Raw genomic sequence first — 20,867 nt, 5'->3', positions numbered from 1 at the left:
GAAAGTCAAGAGGCGATGGAGGACAAATCAGTTAATAAGAGTAACTTGGAGAGAAGCAAGACAAGCTCTACGACATTAACACTCCACTGCACTTTAAGTACTGATGTAGGTAATGACTTTAACAACTACGCCATAAAAAAGAATGTCCCAATGCCTTGATGCTTAACGCAATTGGAATAAAGTTAGCTTCCCTTCTAGTTAGTGCAGTGCAAGTCAAATTGCTATGCAGAGTAAGAGAGCTACCACAGAGGGCTTCAGGGACTCTGCTTCTCCTGGAGCGAGCAGGGCTACAGTATAGGTTACCAGTACCTAGGAGATATTTGCCAATCTGCCAGGCCCAGGGACATTTGTATGTTAGTCATGATATAGGGAATACTGTTGGAGTTGGCTTGAGGAGATCCAGATGATTTGAATCTGGGTCAAAATAATAATAATATTAATGGTAGCTTCCATTTAATGGGCAATGATAATTACCGTAATAGTTAACAACTCTAGGAAGAAGATAATTTTAAGTGACCTACCCAAACTCACAGAGCTAACAACTAGCAGAGCTGGGATCTGACCCCAAGTGCTTCTGATTCCAAAGCACATGCTCGTAACCACAATACACTTTTTTTTTTTTGCGGTACGCAGGCCTCTCACTGTTGTGGCCTCTCCCGTCGCGGAGCACAGGCTCCAGTCGCGCAGGCTCAGCGGCCATGGCTCACAGGCCCAGCCGCTCCGCGGCATGTGGGATCTTCCCGGACCGGGGCACGAACCCGTGTCCCCTGCATCAGCAGGCGGACTCTCAACCACTGCGCCACCAGGGAAGCCCCACAATACACTTTTGCCTTTCAAAGTGCTAGGGATGACCAACCTTTAAGGAAATACCACCAAGCAAATAAAAAAATTAATAGATAGGTAGAGAGATCCCATTAGGCCTGGGGTAGCAATCTAATTAGGATGGTAACCACTTGCCCAGGAAGCCAAGAGTCCCAGCATTGACCAGAAATATTCATGGTACCTTGTACGTAGAATAAGGGAGAAGCTGACAAGGACCCTTCTTTGACCAGACTTTGGACCAGCTCCTCTGAGCTCTCCTCTTGATGAGACTGTGTCCTGGGCCTTCCATCCTTAGCCTGCTTAAGCTCAGTTCAGCAAGAATCCAGCCAAGCCAGCTTAGCAAGAATCCCACAACCCTTGGGACCTAACCAAGCTCCTCTTGGTATTTTCCATCCACTGATGCCACTCATCCTGTCCATTGGCTACAATCCTCCAGCTACCTCTGTTGTACTGAGAGTTGAGTTCAATCTCTCACCCCTGTTGCCACAGTCTTGACCTTATCGCATTAGTCTTGGATAAAGTCTTCTTTGCCTATTTGACTTGTCCAAAGCAATTTTTCTTTGACAGGGCCTAGGTAAACACTGGAAGAGCTCTCTCATCCTTGCAGTCCCAGAGCACCTGGTGATGAGTCAGCAAGCCTGCCATTATAGAGAGCTCCCTGGTCTTCAAGCCCAGCCTGCCAGGAGAAGTAACCAGAATGCATGATTGTGGGAACCTTTCTGTAAGCCAAGGAGATCAGCCAGAGAGTAGGAGGCAGGAAGGAGCGGACCAGGCTACTGTTTTTCTTTTGTTTGTTTGTTTTCACATCTTCTTTACCCATTCCTCTGTCAATGGACGTTTAGGTTGCTTCCATGTTCTGGCTATTGTAACATATACACAATGGAATATTACTCAGCCATAAAAAAGAACAAAATAGTACCATTTGCAGCAACATGGATGGGCCTAGAGACTGTCATACTGAGTGAAGTAAGTCAGACAGAGAAAGACAAATATCATATGATATCACTTATATGTGGAATCTAAAAGAAGGGTACAAATGAACTTATCTATACAGGCTACAGTTTTGAGAAAGGAAAAAGCCTTCCAGTCTAAACTGGTGAGCTGAGTACAAGATCCTTCTCCTCTCCCATCCAAGGATATTGTATCCAAAATACAATATTCAGACCTGTAAAAACTCAAGCAGTTTACAACACTCATCCTATCTGAAAAAATACTTCAGGTGCTTGCTCACACAAAATGAAAAAAATCTGAGGCAGAATGACATGGGTTGCATGATACCACGGCAGGTGATTTCACGAACGAGGTGCTCAATGTTCTTCTGTGAGTGTTGGCCCTTTCTTTCTGCCCTGATGCTGGCTGCAAGATCAGCCACCAAAACTGGTCTCAGATTCTGGGCTTATTCCTTTCTTTCATCACCGAGACCCCACATAGATTTTTTGTCATACTTTTGGTGCCGGTTAACTATAGAACCCCAGTTATCCAGAAGCCTCTTTGGAAAACTGAAATTTTCTTGCTGATGCCTTAAAATCTCTGGTCCTTTTTCAGGGTTTATTATTTTCAAAATGGTTTTCAATATATTGGTCCCCTCTCTGGCCAGAGTAAATGATACAATGAACAAAATGCAGGTTGTTCCTCAACTCAGGACCCTGTATCATCATGGAAGGGGTCACCATTCCCCAGCATCAAAAATGTTTGCCCTGAAACCCAGAAAAACAATCAAGTGATATACATCTCAGGATCACAGCCACTTAGTGGCAGGATCTGGGTTAGGACCCCCATATTCTGACTCCCGGTGCTATGGAGTGAATGGTGCCCCTCCCAAATTCATATGCTGAAACTATAACTCCCCATGTGACTGTATTTGGAGGTAGGGCTTTTAGGAGGTAATTTAGGTTACATGAGGTCATAAAAGTAGGGTCCTAATCCAATAGGGTTTGTGGCCTTATAAAAAGAGAATAAGAGGACTTCCCTGGCAGTCCAGTGGTTAAGGCTCCGCACTTCCAATGCAGGGGGCGTGGGTTCGATCCCTGGTTGGGGAACTAAGATCCCACATGCTGCAGGGCCAAAAAAAAAAAAAAAGAGAGAGAGAGAGAGAGAATACGAGAGAGACACCTCTCTCTCTCTCCAGGTCCACTCACTGAGGAAAGGCCACGTGAGTACACAATGAGAAGACAGTTGCCTGCAAGGCAGGAAGAAAGCTCTTACCAGAACTTAACCATGCCAGCATTCTAATAGCCAACTTCCAGTCTCCAGAATTGTGAGAAAATATCTCTCTGTTGTTTAAGCTACCTAGGCACACTGCTATAGACTGAATGTTTGTGTCCCCTCCTAAAAGGCATATGCTGAAACCTAATCCCCATTGTGACTGCATTAGGTGGGGTCTTTGGGAGGTGATTAGGTCATGAGAGTGAGGCCCCCATGAATGGATTACTGCCTTTATAAAAAGAGACCCCAAATATGTCATGAAGAACCTAGGGGTAAGACACGAATAAAGACACAGACCTACTGGAGAACGGACTTGAGGGTATGGGGAGGGCGAAGGGTGAGCTGTGACAAAGCGAGAGAGAGGCATGGACATATACACGCTAACAAACGTAAGGTAGATAGCTAGTGGGAAGCAGACGCATGGCACAGGGACATCGGCTCGGTGCTTTGTGACCGCCTGGAGGGGTGGGATAGGGAGGGGGGAGGGAGGGAGACGCAAGAGGGAAGAGATATGGGAACATATGTATATGTATAACTGATTCACTTTGTTATGGGGCAGAAACTAACACACCATTGTAAAGCAATTATACCCCAATAAAGATGTTTAAAAAAAAAAAAAAGAGACCCCAGAAAGATCCCTTGTCCCCTTCTGCCATGAGATTACAGCATCAACGTGGAAGTGGGCTCTCAGAGACACTAAATCTGCCTTGATCTTGGACGTTCCAGCCTCAAGAACTATGAGAGATAAATGTCTGATGTTTATAAGCCGCAGTCTATGGTATTCTGTTATAGCACCTGAACAGACTGAGGCACTCAGCCAAATCCTGGTTCACTTCTCTTTGCTCATTCTCTCATCAACTGTTCATCAACTGCATCTTCACAAATGGTCATTCTGTCACAGATGGAGGTGTTGACTATCGACGTGAAAGTGTGCAGCTAGCCCCTTCTACAAAATAAGCACTCATATTTTGGCATTAAAGCCCTTCAGCTTACTTATTTGGCTTCGGCCTGTTTTGCAAGCATCCCTAGAAAAGCCCATATTCATAAATTTATAGCAGACTTAGGGAACTGACTCTTTTACTTCTTTTTTTTCCCCCAGAAACTCTATTTCCACCAAATTTCACCAAACTGTTTTTTGAGCTTCATGGTGAGCTGTTTTTCTAGCACTCAACAGAACATCTGTCATGATTTTATCTTTTGATTGAGGTATAATTCACATATAACATTGTATCTGTTTTAGGTACGTATCTATCACATGCATAATGCATACTGTCAAACTCACTCTCCTGAAAATATCCACGGCTTAATCAAGAAGACAGATGCTATAAAATGTAATTTTACTTTTACTGAGTATCAGCTTTGAGAATCCATTTAAATGGATTTGTTGACAGTGCTAAGACAGTGCTAAGACATTTATTTCTCCCTTTTCTTCTGAGCCATGTGGCTGGCAGGGTCTTGATGCTCCAGCCAGATGTCAGCCCTGTGCCTCTGAGGTGGGAGAGCCGAGTTCAGGACAATTGGTCCACCAGAGACCTCCCAGCTCCACATAATATCAAATGGCGAAAGCTCTCCCAGAGATCTCCATCTCAATGCTAAGACCCAGCTCCATTCAACGACCAGCAAGCTTCAGTGCTGGACACCCTATGCCAAACAAGTAGCAAGACAGGAACACAACCCCAACCATTAGCAGAGAGACTGCCTAAAATCATAATAAGGCCACAGACACCCCAAAACACACCGCCAGACGTGGTCCTGCCCACCAGAAAGACAAGATCCAGCCTCATCCACCAGAGCACAGGCACCAGTCCCCTCCACCAGGAAGCCTACACAACCCACTGAACCAACCTTAGCCACTGGGGGCAGACACCAAAAACAATGGGATTACAAACCTGCAGCCTGTGGAAAGGAGACCCCAAACACAGTAAGTTAAGCAAAATAAGAAGACAGAGAAGCACACAGCAGATGAAAGAGCAAGGTAAAAACCCACCAGACCAAACAAATGAAGAGGAAAGAGGCAGTCTACCTGAAAAAGAATTCAGAGTAATGATAGTAAAGATGATCCAAAATCTTGGAACTAGAATGGAGAAAATACAAGAAACGTTTAACAAGGACGTAGAAGAACTAAAGAGCAAACAAACAATGATGAACAGCACAATAAATGAAATAAATATTCTCTAGAAGGAATCAATAGCAGAATAACTGAGGCAGAAGAACGGATAAGTGACCTGGAAGATAAAATAGTGGAAATAACTACTGCAATGCAGAATAAAGAAAAAAGAATGAAAAGAATTGAGGACAGTCTCAGAGACCTCTGGACAACATGAAACGCACCAACCTTCGAATTATAGGGGTCCCAGAAGAAGAAGAGGAAAAAAAAGGGACTGAGAAAATATTTGAAGAGATTGTAGTTGAAAACTTCCCTGATATGGGAAAGGAAATAGTCCAGTCCAGGAAGCACAGAGAGTCCCCTGCGGGATAAATCCAAGGAGAAACACACCAAGACACATATTAATCAAACTATCAAAAATTAAATCCAAAGAAAAAATATTAAAAGCAACAAGGGAAAAACAACAGATAACATACAAGGGAATTCCCATAAGGTTAACAGCTGATCTTTCAGCAGAAACTCTGCAAGCCAGAAGGGAGAGGCAGGACATATTTAAAGTGATGAAAGGGAAAAACCTACAACTAAGATTACTCTACCCAGCGAGGATCTCATTCAGATTCGACAGAGAAATTAAAACCTTTACAGACAAGCAAAAGCTAAGAGAATTCAGCACGACCAAACCAGCTTTACAACAAATGCTAAAGGAACTTCTCTAGGCAGGAAACACAAGAGAAGGAAAAGACCTACAATAACAAACCCAAAACAATTAAGAAAATGGTAATAGGAACATACATAGCAATAATTACCTTAAACATAAATGGATTAAATGCATCAACCAAAAGACACAGACTGTCTAAATGGTTACAAAAACAAGACCCATATATATGCTGTCTACAAGAGACCCACTTCAGACCTAGGGACACATACAGACTGAAAGTGAGGGGATGGAAAAAGATATTCAATGCAGATGGAAATCAAAAGAAAGCTGGAATAGCAATTCTCATATCAGACAAAATAGACTTTAAAACAAAGACTATTACAGGAGACAAAGAAGGACACTACTTAATGATCAAGGGATCATTCCAAGAAGAAAATATAACAATTGTAAATATTTATGCACCCAACATAGGAGCACCTCAATACATAAGGCAAATGCTAACAGCCATAAAAAGGGAAATCAACAGTAACACAATCATAATAGGGGACTTTAACACCCCACTTTCACCAATGGACAAATCATCCAAAATGAAAGTAAATAAGGAAACACAAGCTTTAAATGATACATTTAAAAAGATGGACTTAATTGATATTTATAGGACATTCCATCCAAAAACAACAGAATACACTTTCTTCTCAAGTGCTCATAAAACATTTTCCAGGATAGATCATATCTTGGGTCACAAATCAAGCCTTGGTAAATTTAAGAAAATTGAAATCGTATCAGGTATCTTTTCTGACCACAATGCTATGAGACTAGATATCAATAACAGGAAAAAAAAACCTGTAAAAAATACAAACACATGAAGGCTAAACAATACATTACTAAATAGCCAAGAGATCACTGCAGAAATCAAAGAGGAAATCAAAAAGTACCTCGAAACAAATGACAATGAAAACACGATGACCCAAAACCTATGGGATGCAGCAAAAGCAGTTCTAAGAGGGAATTTATAGCAATACAATCCTACCTCAAGAAACAAGAAACATCTCAAATAAACCACCTAACCTTACACCTAAAGCAATCAGAGAAAGAAGAACCAAAAAAAAAACCCCAAAGATGGCAGAAGGAAAGAAATCATAAAGATCAGATCAGAAATAAATGAAAAAAAAATGAAGGAAACGATAGCAAAGATCAATAAAACTAAAAGCTGGTTCTTTGAGAAGATAAACAAAATTGGTAAAGCACTAGCCAGACTCATCAAGAAAAAAAGGGAGAAGACTCAATAGAATTAGAAATGAAAAAGGAGAAGTAACAACTGACACTGCATAAATACAAAGGATCATGAGAGGTTACTACAAGCAACTATATTCCAATAAAATGGACCACCTGGAAGAAATGGACAAATTCTTAGAAAAGCACAACCTTCCGAGACTGAACCAGGAAGAAATGGAAAATATAAACAGACCAATCACAAGCACTGAAATTGAAACTGTGATTTAAAATCTTCCAACAAACAAAAGGCTAGGACCAGATGGCCTCACAGGCGAATTCTATCAAACATTTAGAGACGCACTAACACCTATCCTTCTCAAACTCTTCCAAAATATAGCAGAGGGAGGAACACTCCCAAACTCATTCTACGAGGCCACCATCACCCTGATACCAAAACCAGAAAAATATGTCACAAAGAAAACTACAGGACAATATCACTGATGAACATAGATGCAAAAATCCTCAACAAAATACTAGCAAACAGAATCCAGTAACACATTAAAAGGATCATGATCAAGTGGAGTTGATCATGATCAAGTGGGGTTTATCCCAGGAATGCAAGGATTCTTCAGTATATGCAAATCAATCAATGTGATAAACCATATTAACAAAATGAAGGAGAAAAACCACATGATCATCTCAATAGATGCAGAAAAAGCTTTCGACAAAACTCAACACCCATTTATTATAAAAACCCTCCAGAAAGTAGGCATAGAGGGAACTTACCTCAACATAATAAAGGCCATATATGACACGCACAGCCAACATCGTTCTCAATGGTGAAAAACTGAAACCATCTCCACTAAGATCAGGAACGAGCAAGGTTGTCCACTCTTCACCACTGTTATTCAACATCGTTTTGGAAGTTTTAGCCACAGCAATCAGAGAAGACAAAGAAATAAAAGGAATACAAATGGGAAAAGAAGAAGTAAAGCTGTCACTGTTTGCAGATAACACAGAGAATCCTAAAGAGGCTACCAGAAAACTACTAGAGCTAATCAATGAATATGGTAAAGTAGCAGGATACAAAATTAATGCATAGAAACCTCTTGCATTCCTATACACTAATGATGAAAAACCTAAAAGAGAAATTAAGGAAACACTCCCATTTACCACTGCAACAAAAAGAATAAAATACCTAGGAATAAACCTACCTAAGGAGACAAAGACCTGTATGCAGAAAACTATAAGACACTAATGAAAGAAATTAAAGAGGATACAAACAGATGTATACCATGTTCCTGGATTGGAAGAATCAACATTGTGAAAATGACTATACTACCCAAAGCAATCTACAGATTCAATGCAAGTCCTATCAAACTACCAATGGCAGTTTGGAATAGGAATAGGAATAGAGGGATATTTCCTTAGTATGATTGATAAATATCTTCTGTGTGTATAAGAGCTTAACATACACATGTACACATACACATACATATGCATACATGTATAGTGAACAATTACTTTTTAAAGTCAATACTGACAATATACTGTAAATATATCCTTACAAACTATTTAAACTTGTAATACAATTTTAGATATAGACTGTAAATGTGTGAGGGTAAGCTTAATTTTACAAAATTCCTCTGGAGGATATGCAAGCAAAAAATTGGAAGACCACTGGACACCAGTACAGGATAATACATATGGGGGGATCCAACATAGTAGAAACTGGGAGGAAAATTAGTACATTTTTGCTACTAGGATGTAGGTAGACTAAATTACAATGACACAATGTTTACATGTGCAGTAGATATAAAAAGTTTAAAAGCAACTCTTTGTTCTCCCGCTTACTGTGGGGCAGGCAGGCGCTGTCACGCGTAGAGGAAAAGGAGTGACAGGACAGGCACCCAATTAGCCTGGCTGATGCCAAGGCATCACCAGAATGAATCTGGTAAAACGACTCGCAGATCCGGGAGAGAAGTCCATGTGTAAGCAAGTGAACCTGCAGTAACACCTCAACTCAAGACTCATTCCATAATTACTTGAAACAAGACCTCATAATAGTTTTCCTTTGGCAGGGAGAAATCAGTTTAGTTGAACTCTAGCCAAGTATAGAAATCTTTTTATCATTAAGGTTTAATTGGCTTATTCTCCCAAATTACACTGGAAACAAATTTATTGTGCTCCTAGGGTACCATATTATGTTATTTATAAATGTGGATAATTCAAAAGCAATAAAATGTTTGGCCCTTGCTCTCAATAAAGTTGCCATCTAATTGGGAGGACAACATCCAAATTAAAACAACTGAAGAACAATTCAAAGTAACATGTAAACAGTATGTAATAATCCCCCAAGAGAAACAAGTACTCTCATACTTTCCCAGCAGAAGGATAAATTGGTACAAGCCCCTGGGGAAGGAATGTGGGCACTGAGATCAAAATTACAACTGCATACCTCCTTTGACCCAGTAATGTGACTAATGGGAATTTATCCTTCCACCATACTTAAAAAGTAACATATATACAAAGTTACTCGTTGCAGCATTATTCAAAATAACAAAAGATTGGAAAGAACTCAAATACCCTTGAACAGAGGACTGGTTAAATAAATTATGCTACATATATCCAATGGAAAATTTTGAAAGTATAAAAATGCATGAGGAAGCTTTCAATGCACAGACATTTTTCAAAGTCTCCAAGATAAGTGGAGGAAAAAAATCCCAGCAAGGCACAGAAAATGTGTATACAATGCATCATTTTGTTTTCAAGAAGGGGAAAATGGGAATACAGAATATATTTGTATTTGCTTTAATATTCATAAGTAAAGTCTGGATGAATACACACAAAAACTAAAAGCTGATTACCTGCAGTGAGTTATAGGAAGGTGAAAAGTGGCTGGAAGATCTCAGGGCAGGAGTAAGACTTGCCGTCTAAACTGCACAGGTATATTCTGAACCACGTGAATGTCTTCCTATTAACAATTAAGAAGAGAATAATGAAAAAACATCCCCCAACAAGGCGGAGCAGAATGAGGAGGAAGCTGGTTTCTGCAGGAATCCTCCTGGCCCTGGGTGGAGTTTCGACTTACGCTTTGGGCAGCTCTGCAAACAGCTGGGAAACTGAGAGAGCACAGAGCACACAGCTTATGCACTGGCCGCATTGCGCTGTTTGCGCAAGTGCCATCACGTCCCAGGGCTTCTGAGCCTCTGCCCAGCTGAAATGCCTCCCTGCCAGGTGCGTCTCCTTCACCACAGCCCAGAGCCCCCTCCTCCCCACCTCCGCTGCTGGTCAGGATGCTCACGACCCGCCATCCTCACCAGTTACCAGAATCCTCCAGCAGCTGCCTTTAATTTTTACTATGGGAGGGCAGAAAGGGGAGGGCAGGTCAATTAAGTTAACTTCTATTAAGAGAGGAGTGAAGTGCAGGAGGTCAAAGAGTTGGGACAGATACCTGGCCGGTTGCCAAGTCAAGCTTGGAAAATACTCCCCCAAGATACCACCGAGAAAACTGCCCAAACGTGAATGCGGCCAGCTTCAACTTGTGTAATCATGGGTGACCTTTTTTTCCTGCTATTTATACTTTGATGTGCGTTCCAATTTTTTTTTAATGAGTATAGATTACTCTTAAAAACCAAAAACTATTACATACAATGTGAGAGATGTATATATTAAAAACCAATATTAAAAACTTTTCTTACGTAGTCCTGAAACTCTGAAAGATAAAGGAAATTGAGATGGGCAGCATAAGAATTTTATAGCTGTAAACAATAAGTGTAAGAATACTATAATTTTTTTAAACCTCCTATAGTGCTGAAGGTGTCACCTGACAGTAGGTCAGTGTGACCCACCTAGTCAGGCTGGGCAGAGTGGAACTGTCCACGGTTCCAGGGCAGGAAAGTCCAGTCATTAAAGAGATGTCTCCGTTTGCCTGCCGATGCAGGGGACACGGGTTCGTGCCCCAGTCCGGGAAGATCCCACATGCCGCGGAGCGGCTGGGCCCGTGGCATGGCCGCTGAGCCTGCGTCCAGAGCTGAGAGCCAGCGCCTTCCCACTGTCTTCCTCTCCTGGGATTTGAAACTCGGTATCCTGCAAGTCAAAGCACTTTCCTCCCTCCACTTTCTAAACCCAAACGTTGATGACGGTCCTATTCATCTCAGAAACTTAACAAATACATTTTGAAACTTGGCCAATTTTTTTCTCAGGTCCTTTGTAGTCCTGGGGAAAGTAAGCTAACATTCAAATTACTTGAGTAGGTTTGAGCGTAGCTGAGGCTGTTTCTCACCATTTAACAAACAGTTTTATTTAAATGACCGTCAGTCAAAGCGAGAGAAAGAGAGGCATGGACATATATACACTACCAAACGTAAGGTAGATAGCTAGTGGGAAGCAGCCGCATAGCACAGAGTTATCAGCTCGGTGCTTTGTGACCACCTGGAGGGGTGGGATAGGGAGGGTGGGAGGGAGGAAGATGCAAGAGGGAAGAGATATGGGAACATATATATAACTGATTCACTTTGTTATAAAACAGAAACTAACAAACACACCATTGTAAAGCAATTATACCCCAATAAAGATGTTAAAAAAAATAAAAAATAAATGACCGTCAGTAAAGTTAGATGCAAACCCTCAATGCTTGGAAAAAAACACAGTAGACCTTGATATTTGCAAGGAATCTATCCTAAAGCCTTCCTGAGTCCCAAACTTGGGAACAGCTCTATTGTCCAAAACACCCCACCTTTAGGCAGGACTCTTTTGACTGTAAATCATAGAAACCCAAACGACAGAAACGGGAGTGTGCTGGAGGACAGAATTCAAGGAATGGTTGAACAACCAAATCTAGGAAGAGAGAGATGCAGTAAGCTTCCCTAAAAACAAGACCCAGGACACATACATCAGGACTCTGCCCATCTCTCATTTATGCGTCCCACTGCAAGCCATTTTCATTGCCTTCCCACATGACAAGGAACGTGACCATTAAGAGTTCAAGAACCACCACTGGAAAGGAATTCCTCAAGCTTTTTCTGGTTGTAAGTTCAAAACTCCTGAGAAGAGTCTTTGATTGGCCAGTGAAGGTCAGGTGTCCGCCCTAGGCCAATCAGCTGTAAGAACATGGCAGCTCCAGCTGAATCACGTGGTTGAAGTGGAGGAGCAGCGGTTCTCAGAACGCAGGGAGTGCCAAACAGACCAAAATAAATAAGCAAAGTAAAAGAGGGCTACTACACTCCAATAAAAAGGAACAAGGTAAAACTGAAAAATGTAAATGTCGTTTCAGACCTTTACGGGAATCATATGTTTAAGTTTTTATGCAGCAAAGCTGCAGCGAGTTGAAGAGGCTGGGTGCTCTCAGAGCCAAGAGCTTCCCTCCTATACACCAGCCTTAGGGCACACACAATTCGAGATTGTTCCACCTTAGCAAAATCTAAACTGTTATGTGTCCCGGCCTTCTGATTATAAACGACAAGGGTCTAGAATGCCTCAGAGAAAATGCCATTTTTAATGGCAGGTGCTTCTCTGAAATGAGTACATTTACTATATAAAAAAGCAATGTGGTTCTCAATGAACCTGAATCCTGACTCATCTTGACACACCCTACTCCTGCTCACCAACTCCGGCCAACCAACTCCTATTGTTTCTGGGCAATAGCAACTCTCCACTTAGTCCCTTTCCCTCCATCTACAACTGTCCTGGTTCAGAACCCAATTATGACCCCATTTTGAATCATTTTGTACATAGTAGAAAGAGAAATATGATGCCTGGGTCCTTTTTTGCCAAATACCTATTGAAGAGAGAAGGACTTTTAGTACCAAAGGATAAGATTAATGAAGCCAAGACTAGGAAAATGACAAGACGAGAGCATGGGTTTTGGAACCAGACAGCTCTGGTTTGAATCCAGCCCTGTCACTTACTCTCTGCATGACCATGGCAAGTTATCCAATCCCTCTGAGGCTGAGTTTCTTATAAAACACGCATAATAGTATTTGTCTTGCAGACGTATTGTGAAGATTAAATCAGGTGACAGATTGTTAAATGCCAAGATGCTAAGGGACTTCAACATATGCTGCTAATATTAGAGGACTCGTGCTAACCTTACAAAGGTCAATATACAAATGCAAGTGGAGTGCAGAGGGCCAGGAGGCTAAATCTGCATCCCCCTTCCCACCTTGCTTTGGCTCCCAAAGAGATGCCATTTTTTCCTCTAAGCCTGAAAGAACTGATTAAATAACTGTTCTCTGTTTTCCTTATTAAGCACTGTTTTGATGCAGACCATTACCTAAAGGAAAAGGTATGGAGTCATTCTTCCTTGGGACGGAGTACAGCCAGACTCTGTATTTAAAGAGACAGAAAATTTGAGAATGTTAATTCTCAAATTTTTTAGTAAAATTTGAGTAAAATTTGAGTAACTTAAGTAATCTCCCCAGAATATTGTTGAACTTGATGGGGAGGGGAGGGGTATGTGTCATGTGCCAGTAAATTTGAATGTTTGAAGGATTATGACTAAATTAGGGTCCGAAAGAAGACAGGAATTCAGTAAGTCAAACACTTAAAGTATTTTGCCCTGAATTGTTATATGATATAGACTGTAATGTGAATATGATGATGGAAGATGGAATTAGAAAAGATATTGCCATTTTGAACATGGATTCAACAATAAACTCTTCCTGAATTTTCTTTTTTTGAGTCAAATTCAACATAGAGTAAACTAATCTCATTGTGACCTACTAAGCATGATGAGGTCAACAGAATCTCCGGAGAATCTGTAACCCAGACATTTCTATCTTTTTTTTTCCTTATTCAAAGATCCTAAAAGATCATGACTAGAGAAACCAATTCTGATACTAAAAATAAATATTATGTTGCTTTCTCCATTTATAGGTAAAATTTATAAGACTCTACATCTCAAGCCTCTTATCTGTATTCCAGAGATATGCTGCTATCTTCCTACTATCAGCAAACAACCAACATAAATGTGATAAGTGAAAAATATATATTACATTGCTGAAAGAAAGTCTAAATAAATGAAAAGACATCCCATGTTCACAGATTGAAAGAGTTAATGTTGTTAAGATGACAATACTACCCACATTGACATACAGAGTCAAGGCTCTCTCTATGAAAATCCCAAGGTGTTTTTTGCAGAAATGAAAACTCCATACTGAAGTTCATATGGTATTTCAAGGGACCCAGAATAGCCAAAATAATCTTGCAAAAGAAGGACAAAGTTGGAGGACTCACGCTGCCTGATTTCAAAACTTATTAAAAAGCTACAGTAATCAAAACTGTGGTACTGGCATAAGAACAGACATATAGAGCAATGGAATAAAATTTACAGTTCATAAATAAACCTCTGCATCTATGGTCAATTGATTTCGACAAGGGTGTCAAGACCAATCAATAGGGAAACAATCTCTTCAATAAATGGTACTAGGAAAACGAAATATCCACATGCAAAAGAATGAAGTCGACCCTTGTCTTATACCATATACAAAAATTAACTCAAAATGAACCAAAGACCTAAATTTAGAGCTAATACTATAAAATTCTTAGAAGAAAATCTAAGGACAAATTTGCATAGCCTTGGATTTGACAATGGTTTCTTAAACATGACACCAAAAGCACAGACAACACAAGAAAAAATAGATAAAAGGGACTTCATGCAAATTAAAAATTTCTGTGCACCAAAGGACACTATCAAGAGAGTGAAAAGACAACACACAAAATGGGAGAAAATATTTGCAAATCATATATACAATAAGAGTCTGAAATACAGAATACATAAAGAACTCCTAAAGCGCAACAACACAAAAACAACGTGATTTTAAAATGGGCAAAGGGGGGAATGAAAGGGGAGGGAGGAATAAGTAGGTGGAGCACAGAAGATTTTTAGGGCAGTGAACTATTCTATGTACTACTATAATGGTGGACACGTGTCATTATACATTTGTCAAAACCCACAGAGTGTATACAAGAATGAACCCTAATGTAAACTATAGACTTTGGGTGATAATGATTTGTCAATATAGGTTTATCGACTGTAATACATGTACCTCTCTGGTGTGGGTTGTTGACTGTGGGAAAGGTTGTGCATGGGTGGGGGGGGGCGCGTTATATGGAAATTCTCTGTACTTTCCACTCAATTTTGCTGTAAACTTAAAACTGCTCTAAAAGCAGGGGCAAGGAGGAGAGGAGCAAAGGACTTGAATAGACATTTCTCTAAAGAAGATAAATAAGCACATGAAAAGATGCTCAACATCATTAATTATTAGGGAACTGCAAAGCAAACCACAGTGAGATACCACTTCACACCCGCTAGGATGGCTATAATAAAAAATATAGAAATAACAGGTGTTGGAGAGGACGTAGAGAAACTGGAACCCTCAGACATTGCTGGTGGGGATATAAAGTGGTGCATCCGCTGTGAAAAACAGCTTGGCAATTCCTCAAGAAGTTAAACATAGAATTAGCACATAACCCAGCAATTCTACTCCTATATAAATACCCAAGAGAAATGAAAACAAGAATTATACAAATACTTGTACACCTATGTTTATTGTAGCATCATTCACAATAGTCAAAAGGGGGAAAGAGCCCAAATGTCCAACATGAGATGAATGGATAAACAAAATGTGGTATCCATATAATGGAATATGATTCATCCTTAAAAAGGAATGGAGTTCGGATACAGGCTACAACATGAATGAACCTTGAAAACACCATACTAAGGGAAAAAAGCCAGACACAAAAGGACAACATTGTATGATTATACTTTTATGAGAAACCTAAAAAAGGCAAATTCATACAGACAGAAAGTAGAATGGTAGTTGCCAGGGGCTGGTGGAAGGGAGGAATAGGAAATTATTGCTTAATGATTACAGAGTTTTGCCATAATGATGATGCATGCACAACATTATGTATTTAGTTCTGAGTCACACACTTAAAACGCTTAAGATGGCAAATTTCGTTATATATATTTTTCCACAATTACTTTTAAAAAGAAAAATGTAACCTGTGTTAACTGACCTGTGAACATAGGAATTAGAAGCTGTTGTGAAAGTTTACCAGGAAGGATACTGTTACAGTGTTTAAGCAAACAGAAGCATGGTGGTCTAGATGAAGCCCAGGAAAGATCAAGATCAAGTATTGATTAGTGTTTTTAAAGTACTAGATAAGCTGATTCTAAAATCCATATGGAAGAACTAAGAATAACAAAAAATAATTTTGAAAAAAGAAAAACGAGGGAGGCCACCTCTCCCTATGAGACATCAAGACGTACATGAAAAGTTATAGTATTTAGACAGTGTGATTTTAGCCCAGGAATAGATAACTAGATCGACCAAAGAAGCCCCAAGCAAATCCCTGACTCTATGGAAACTTGGTATCAGACAGACATAACCAACCAGTGGAGAAAGAAGAGACTATACAGTAAAGGGGCTGGACCAGTTGATTATCTATGTGGAAGGAAAAGAAAAATGGATCCCTACCTTACAGCAATGACAGAATTAATTCTAGATGGATCCCATGCTTAATGTGAAAATCAAATTTTTAGAAAATTTTAGACAGAAAATAGAGGAAAATATACACATGATTTTGAAGTCGGGAAATTTTTTTTTAAATAAGACTCAAAAGCACGAATAATAAAAATTGCAAAAGAGTTGACTACATTAAAATTAAACTTGTCTGTACATCAAAATATGCCATAAACAAAGTAAAAAAAGTAAAAAAAAGTAAAAAAAGCAAGGGACTTGGAGAAGACCTCTGCATGGTAAGTGACTGGTAAAGGTTAAGTAAACAGAATACACAATGAACTACTTCAACCAGTGAGAAAAATGACAACACAACAGACGCAAAAGCAAAGAATGTGAACAGACAATTCAACAAAGAGGAAACACAAATGGCCAATAAACACATGAAAAGATGCTCAATCTCAATAGTAATCAGGAAAATACAAACAACTGTGAGACACCACTTCACATTCATCAGATTAGCAATAAATTTTAAAAGTCAGACCGCAGTAAGCACGACTACGGCCGTGGAGGAGAAGCTGTTATACACACCATCAATTGGTACAACCATCCTGGAGAGAAATGTGGCCATGTCAGTGCGCAATCACGACGGCCAGCAACATCCCAGAGACACTCCTGCACACGTGTACAAGGACATGGGTACAAGAATGTGCCTCAGAGCACCGTGTGTAAGGGTGCTTATCCAAGCACTTACAGGCAGCAAGCGACAGGATGAAAGCACGCATTGTAATGATAATTCAGGACAGTGGTGGCCTCCGGAAGGGAGGGAGGGAGGGGAGTGAAACTGGGAAGAGGTACACAGCGGAGTTTCAGCTACATCTGTATTTTTTATTTAAAAAAAGGAACTGGAGCAGAAAGGCAAAATGTTAGTATTTGGCAAAACTGAATTGTGAGTACATGATATTCTTTACGCTTTTCTGAATACTTGAAATACTTCATAACAATACTTTCTTAAACTCTAGCAGTATTATTCAGCATGACTTTGGAGGACATGAACATTCCAGGTCACTGGGCAATTGCAGAACAGCAAAGGAAGAGGGATCTTTAGAGGTGGAGCAGCGGTATGTTTCCTAAAGACTCTGAGCCAGAAGATGAAGACGATGCAACACCAAGAGACACAGGAGGCACCAATTCTGTTGCCTTCACCTTAGCCTGGTAGGATGACCAGCATCAAGGCCATGCCACTGGGAGTCTCCCCGTCCCCAGCTACGCTCCTCTCTTAAGGCTGCACCTCGACTCCTCCCTCTAACTGAGACCTCTTTCCTAAACACGGATGGGAGTCAGCTGCAATTTCTAATTGATTGAAAAAAACACTCTAAGCAGAGCTGTCATATATTCCTTCTCTGATCATTTCCTGCAGAGATAATGAAGTATTTTAATACAAATGAAGAAAACTCAAGTTTCTTTCTCTCACAGCTCCTACTGCAGAGCAAAAAGTGTTGGCAAGGATGTCAAGAAAGAACTGTAAGCATAGATGATCTTATTTGCAAAGCAGAAATAGAGACACAGATATTGAGAACAAATGAATGGATACCAAGGGGGAAAGTGGGGCAGGGGGTGGGAGGAATTGGGAGATTGGCACATATACACATATACACTATGATACTATGTATAAAATAGTATACACTATGATACTATGTATAAAATAGACAACTAATCAGAACCTACTGTATAGCACAGGGAACTCTACTTAATGCACGGCAGTGACCTAAATGGGAAGGAAATCCAAAAACGAGGGGATGTATGTATACGTATAGCTGATTCATTTTGCTGTACAGTAGAAACTAACTATACTACAATAAAAATTAAAAAAAAAAAAGAAAGAAAGAACCGTAAGCAAAAGTGACGATCACCAATGGCTCACCAAGTAAAGGTAGGAAGGTGTGGTGGTGAAGCCAGACAACCTAGTCTAAATACCAGCCCCTCCACTCACTTGCCAGTTGTATGTACATAACCTTTCAAAGGCTCAGTTTCCACACTCTCAAGTAACAATAAAAATCCCTACCTTACAGGGTTAATGAGAAAATAAGATTATATATGAAAATCGTTTGCACAGTGGCTGGCACATAATACACTAATAGTAATAATAGTGTATTATTATCAGTAACCATGGATTGGACTACATTGAATTAATCTTTGAGTCTGCTGAAATGTAAGCTCCATGATAACAGGCAAATCTGTTTTGTTCACTGATGTAACCCAGGCACCTGAAACATTGTCTGACCTGTACTAAACAATAAATGTTGAATGGACGTGAATCCCAGCATTTGGCACACATGAGAGCTTACTATGTGCGGGGTGTTACACATTTTTTATCTCATTTAATCCTTACAACAACAATGTATTATACTAGTCATTTTATAAAGGAGGAAACTGAGGCCCAGAGAAATTAACTTCCTTCCCCAAGCTCACAGAGTTAAATGGGAGAGCCGGGATTTGAATCCTAGTTAGTACTTATTATGTGTATCATGGCTTTGTGGCAGAGACTGGCCATGTTCCAGGCCAGGGGTGGAACCCACTGGTGTTTTCAATCCCTCTGCTGGGGTAGTAACGAGGAAAGATTTCTCCCCATTTTACAGAGAGGGTTACTGGACAAAAAGACGAAAAGTAAATGTCCCAAGGTGATAAAGAGAATTAGTAAACTAGAAATAAAATCCAGTCACCTCCTCCCCTCTCACAAAACTCCAGCTTAACAGAACTACTGATTTGGAATCCACTGCAGCTAGGAAGAAAAGTGGTATTAAGGCAGGAAAGTAGAGGAGATGTTTTCCTTTTCCTAAGACCTCAACTATTAACATATTTATTTACAATCAATTACTTCTGAAGAAAAAAGTCATATCCAACAATGACATTAATAGGAACTATTTTGTTGGGAGTAGCTTTTAATTTAAAAATAACTTTACAGAAGTTTTTTGTAAACAAGTTTAAAGCATAAATGAGAAAAAATTATTTCATTACCATCATATAATCTTTACGTATATCCTCCTAGTCATTTTTGCACATCTGTCTTTTACAAAAATGGGATGTACATTTTATAGCTTGTTTTTCAATCAATTAATAAATTATAACTATCTTTGTATGTCACTAAATGCATTTTTAAAAATAATGGAACTCCACTGTATTTAAATGTTAAGTCCTTGAAAATTGAAGGTTGAAAATTCAAGTTGTTCCTAATTCTCCCCCATTATAAACAAGGTTGAGATGAACATGGTAGAGCTAAATCTTTTTTGCATGTGTTTAATTATTTCCATAGCATAGGCTTCTAGAAGTAGACCTGCTGGGTCAAAGGGTGGCATTTGGAATTTTTAAATTTAAGCACAAACATCTGTTTTAAATATATTTTTAACTTGTCTTTCGCTTCCTTTTTAGTTTCTTTTTTAGTATCAAATACATGGCAAGCCCCCGAGGGAGGTTGGCAGATGCTCTCCTTATATTCCCTTTCTCTCTCTCCTTTTCAGAAGGAACAATGTCCGTGAGTTAGGAAGAATGAAGGAGTAAAGATGAAAACAAAATAATAATGTTGACCCAGAGTGAGAAAGACTAGTTGGCTAGGGAAATAAAACCCCATCATCGGAGGCATATGCAGAGTTAGGCCCCATGGTAAAATCTACAGGAAATGCAATATGTAGGTACACTCCTAGCCCTTGAGAAGTTTAAATGCAGTTCAAAAGCAAAATTATAACCACATGAAAGATTCAGCTGCATATAACATGTCCACCTACAAAAGGCAGAAGAGTAGGCAATTCAGTTAACTGAAATAATCCGTTTAAAGCAGGAACCATAATGAAAAGATACACTGAACGTTTTATTTAAAATGAACACTTGAAGACATTTATGCACAGAATAGGTCAATTAATTGAAGTTTCATAATGCTTTGGTCGACAGGTTCCATTTTTGGTTTCCTTAATTTAAAAAAAATTTTTAATAAATTAAAAATTTTAATATAAAAACTCTTTTTTTTACTTTTTAAAAAAAATTTTACTTATTTTTGGCTGTGTTCGGTCTTCGTTGCTGCGCGCAGGCTTTCTCTAGTTGCAGAGAGCGTGGGCTTCTCTTTGTTGCGGTATGCAGGCTCTAGGTGTGCAGACTTCAGTAGTTGTGACTTGCGGGCTCAGTAGTTGTGACTTGCGGGCTCTACAGTGCAGGCTCAGTAGTTGTGGCGCATGGGCTTAGTTGCTCTGTGGCATGTGGGATCTTCCCGGACCAGGGATTGAACCTCTGTCCCCTGCATTGGCAGGCAGATTCTTAACCACTGAGCCATGAGGGAAGTCCCTAAAAACTATTTTCTATTAACTAAAACTTTTCCCCAATATTTGTTTTCTCACCCATATCCAAT

At 39.8% G+C, this 20,867-nt stretch overlaps 1 protein-coding gene across 2 annotated transcripts in view; it reads right to left on the bottom strand.

Annotated features, from left to right (window-relative positions):
* EXTL3 (exostosin like glycosyltransferase 3) overlaps nucleotides 1–20,867 on the bottom strand; it is a 120,157-nt gene that overhangs the window by 83,399 nt on the left and 15,891 nt on the right. Inside the window, exon 1 of one of the 2 annotated variants that reach the window (XM_027088076.1) lies at nucleotides 9,875–9,977. The exons of the other annotated variant lie outside the window; for it this stretch is intronic. The gene's annotated coding sequence lies outside the window, so the exon portion shown is untranslated. Of the gene's footprint in view, nucleotides 1–9,874; nucleotides 9,978–20,867 lie in introns of those variants that run through there. 2 annotated transcript variants of the gene reach the window in all.

This window comes from Aethalodelphis obliquidens, unplaced genomic scaffold, assembly GCF_003676395.1.
Source record: "Aethalodelphis obliquidens isolate GAN/ISIS:26980383/991018 unplaced genomic scaffold, ASM367639v1 scaffold61, whole genome shotgun sequence".
Lineage (NCBI taxonomy): Eukaryota > Metazoa > Chordata > Mammalia > Artiodactyla > Delphinidae > Aethalodelphis > Aethalodelphis obliquidens.
Note: the sequence above shows the minus strand (reverse complement) of the source record. Positions and strands in the feature narration are given on the sequence as shown.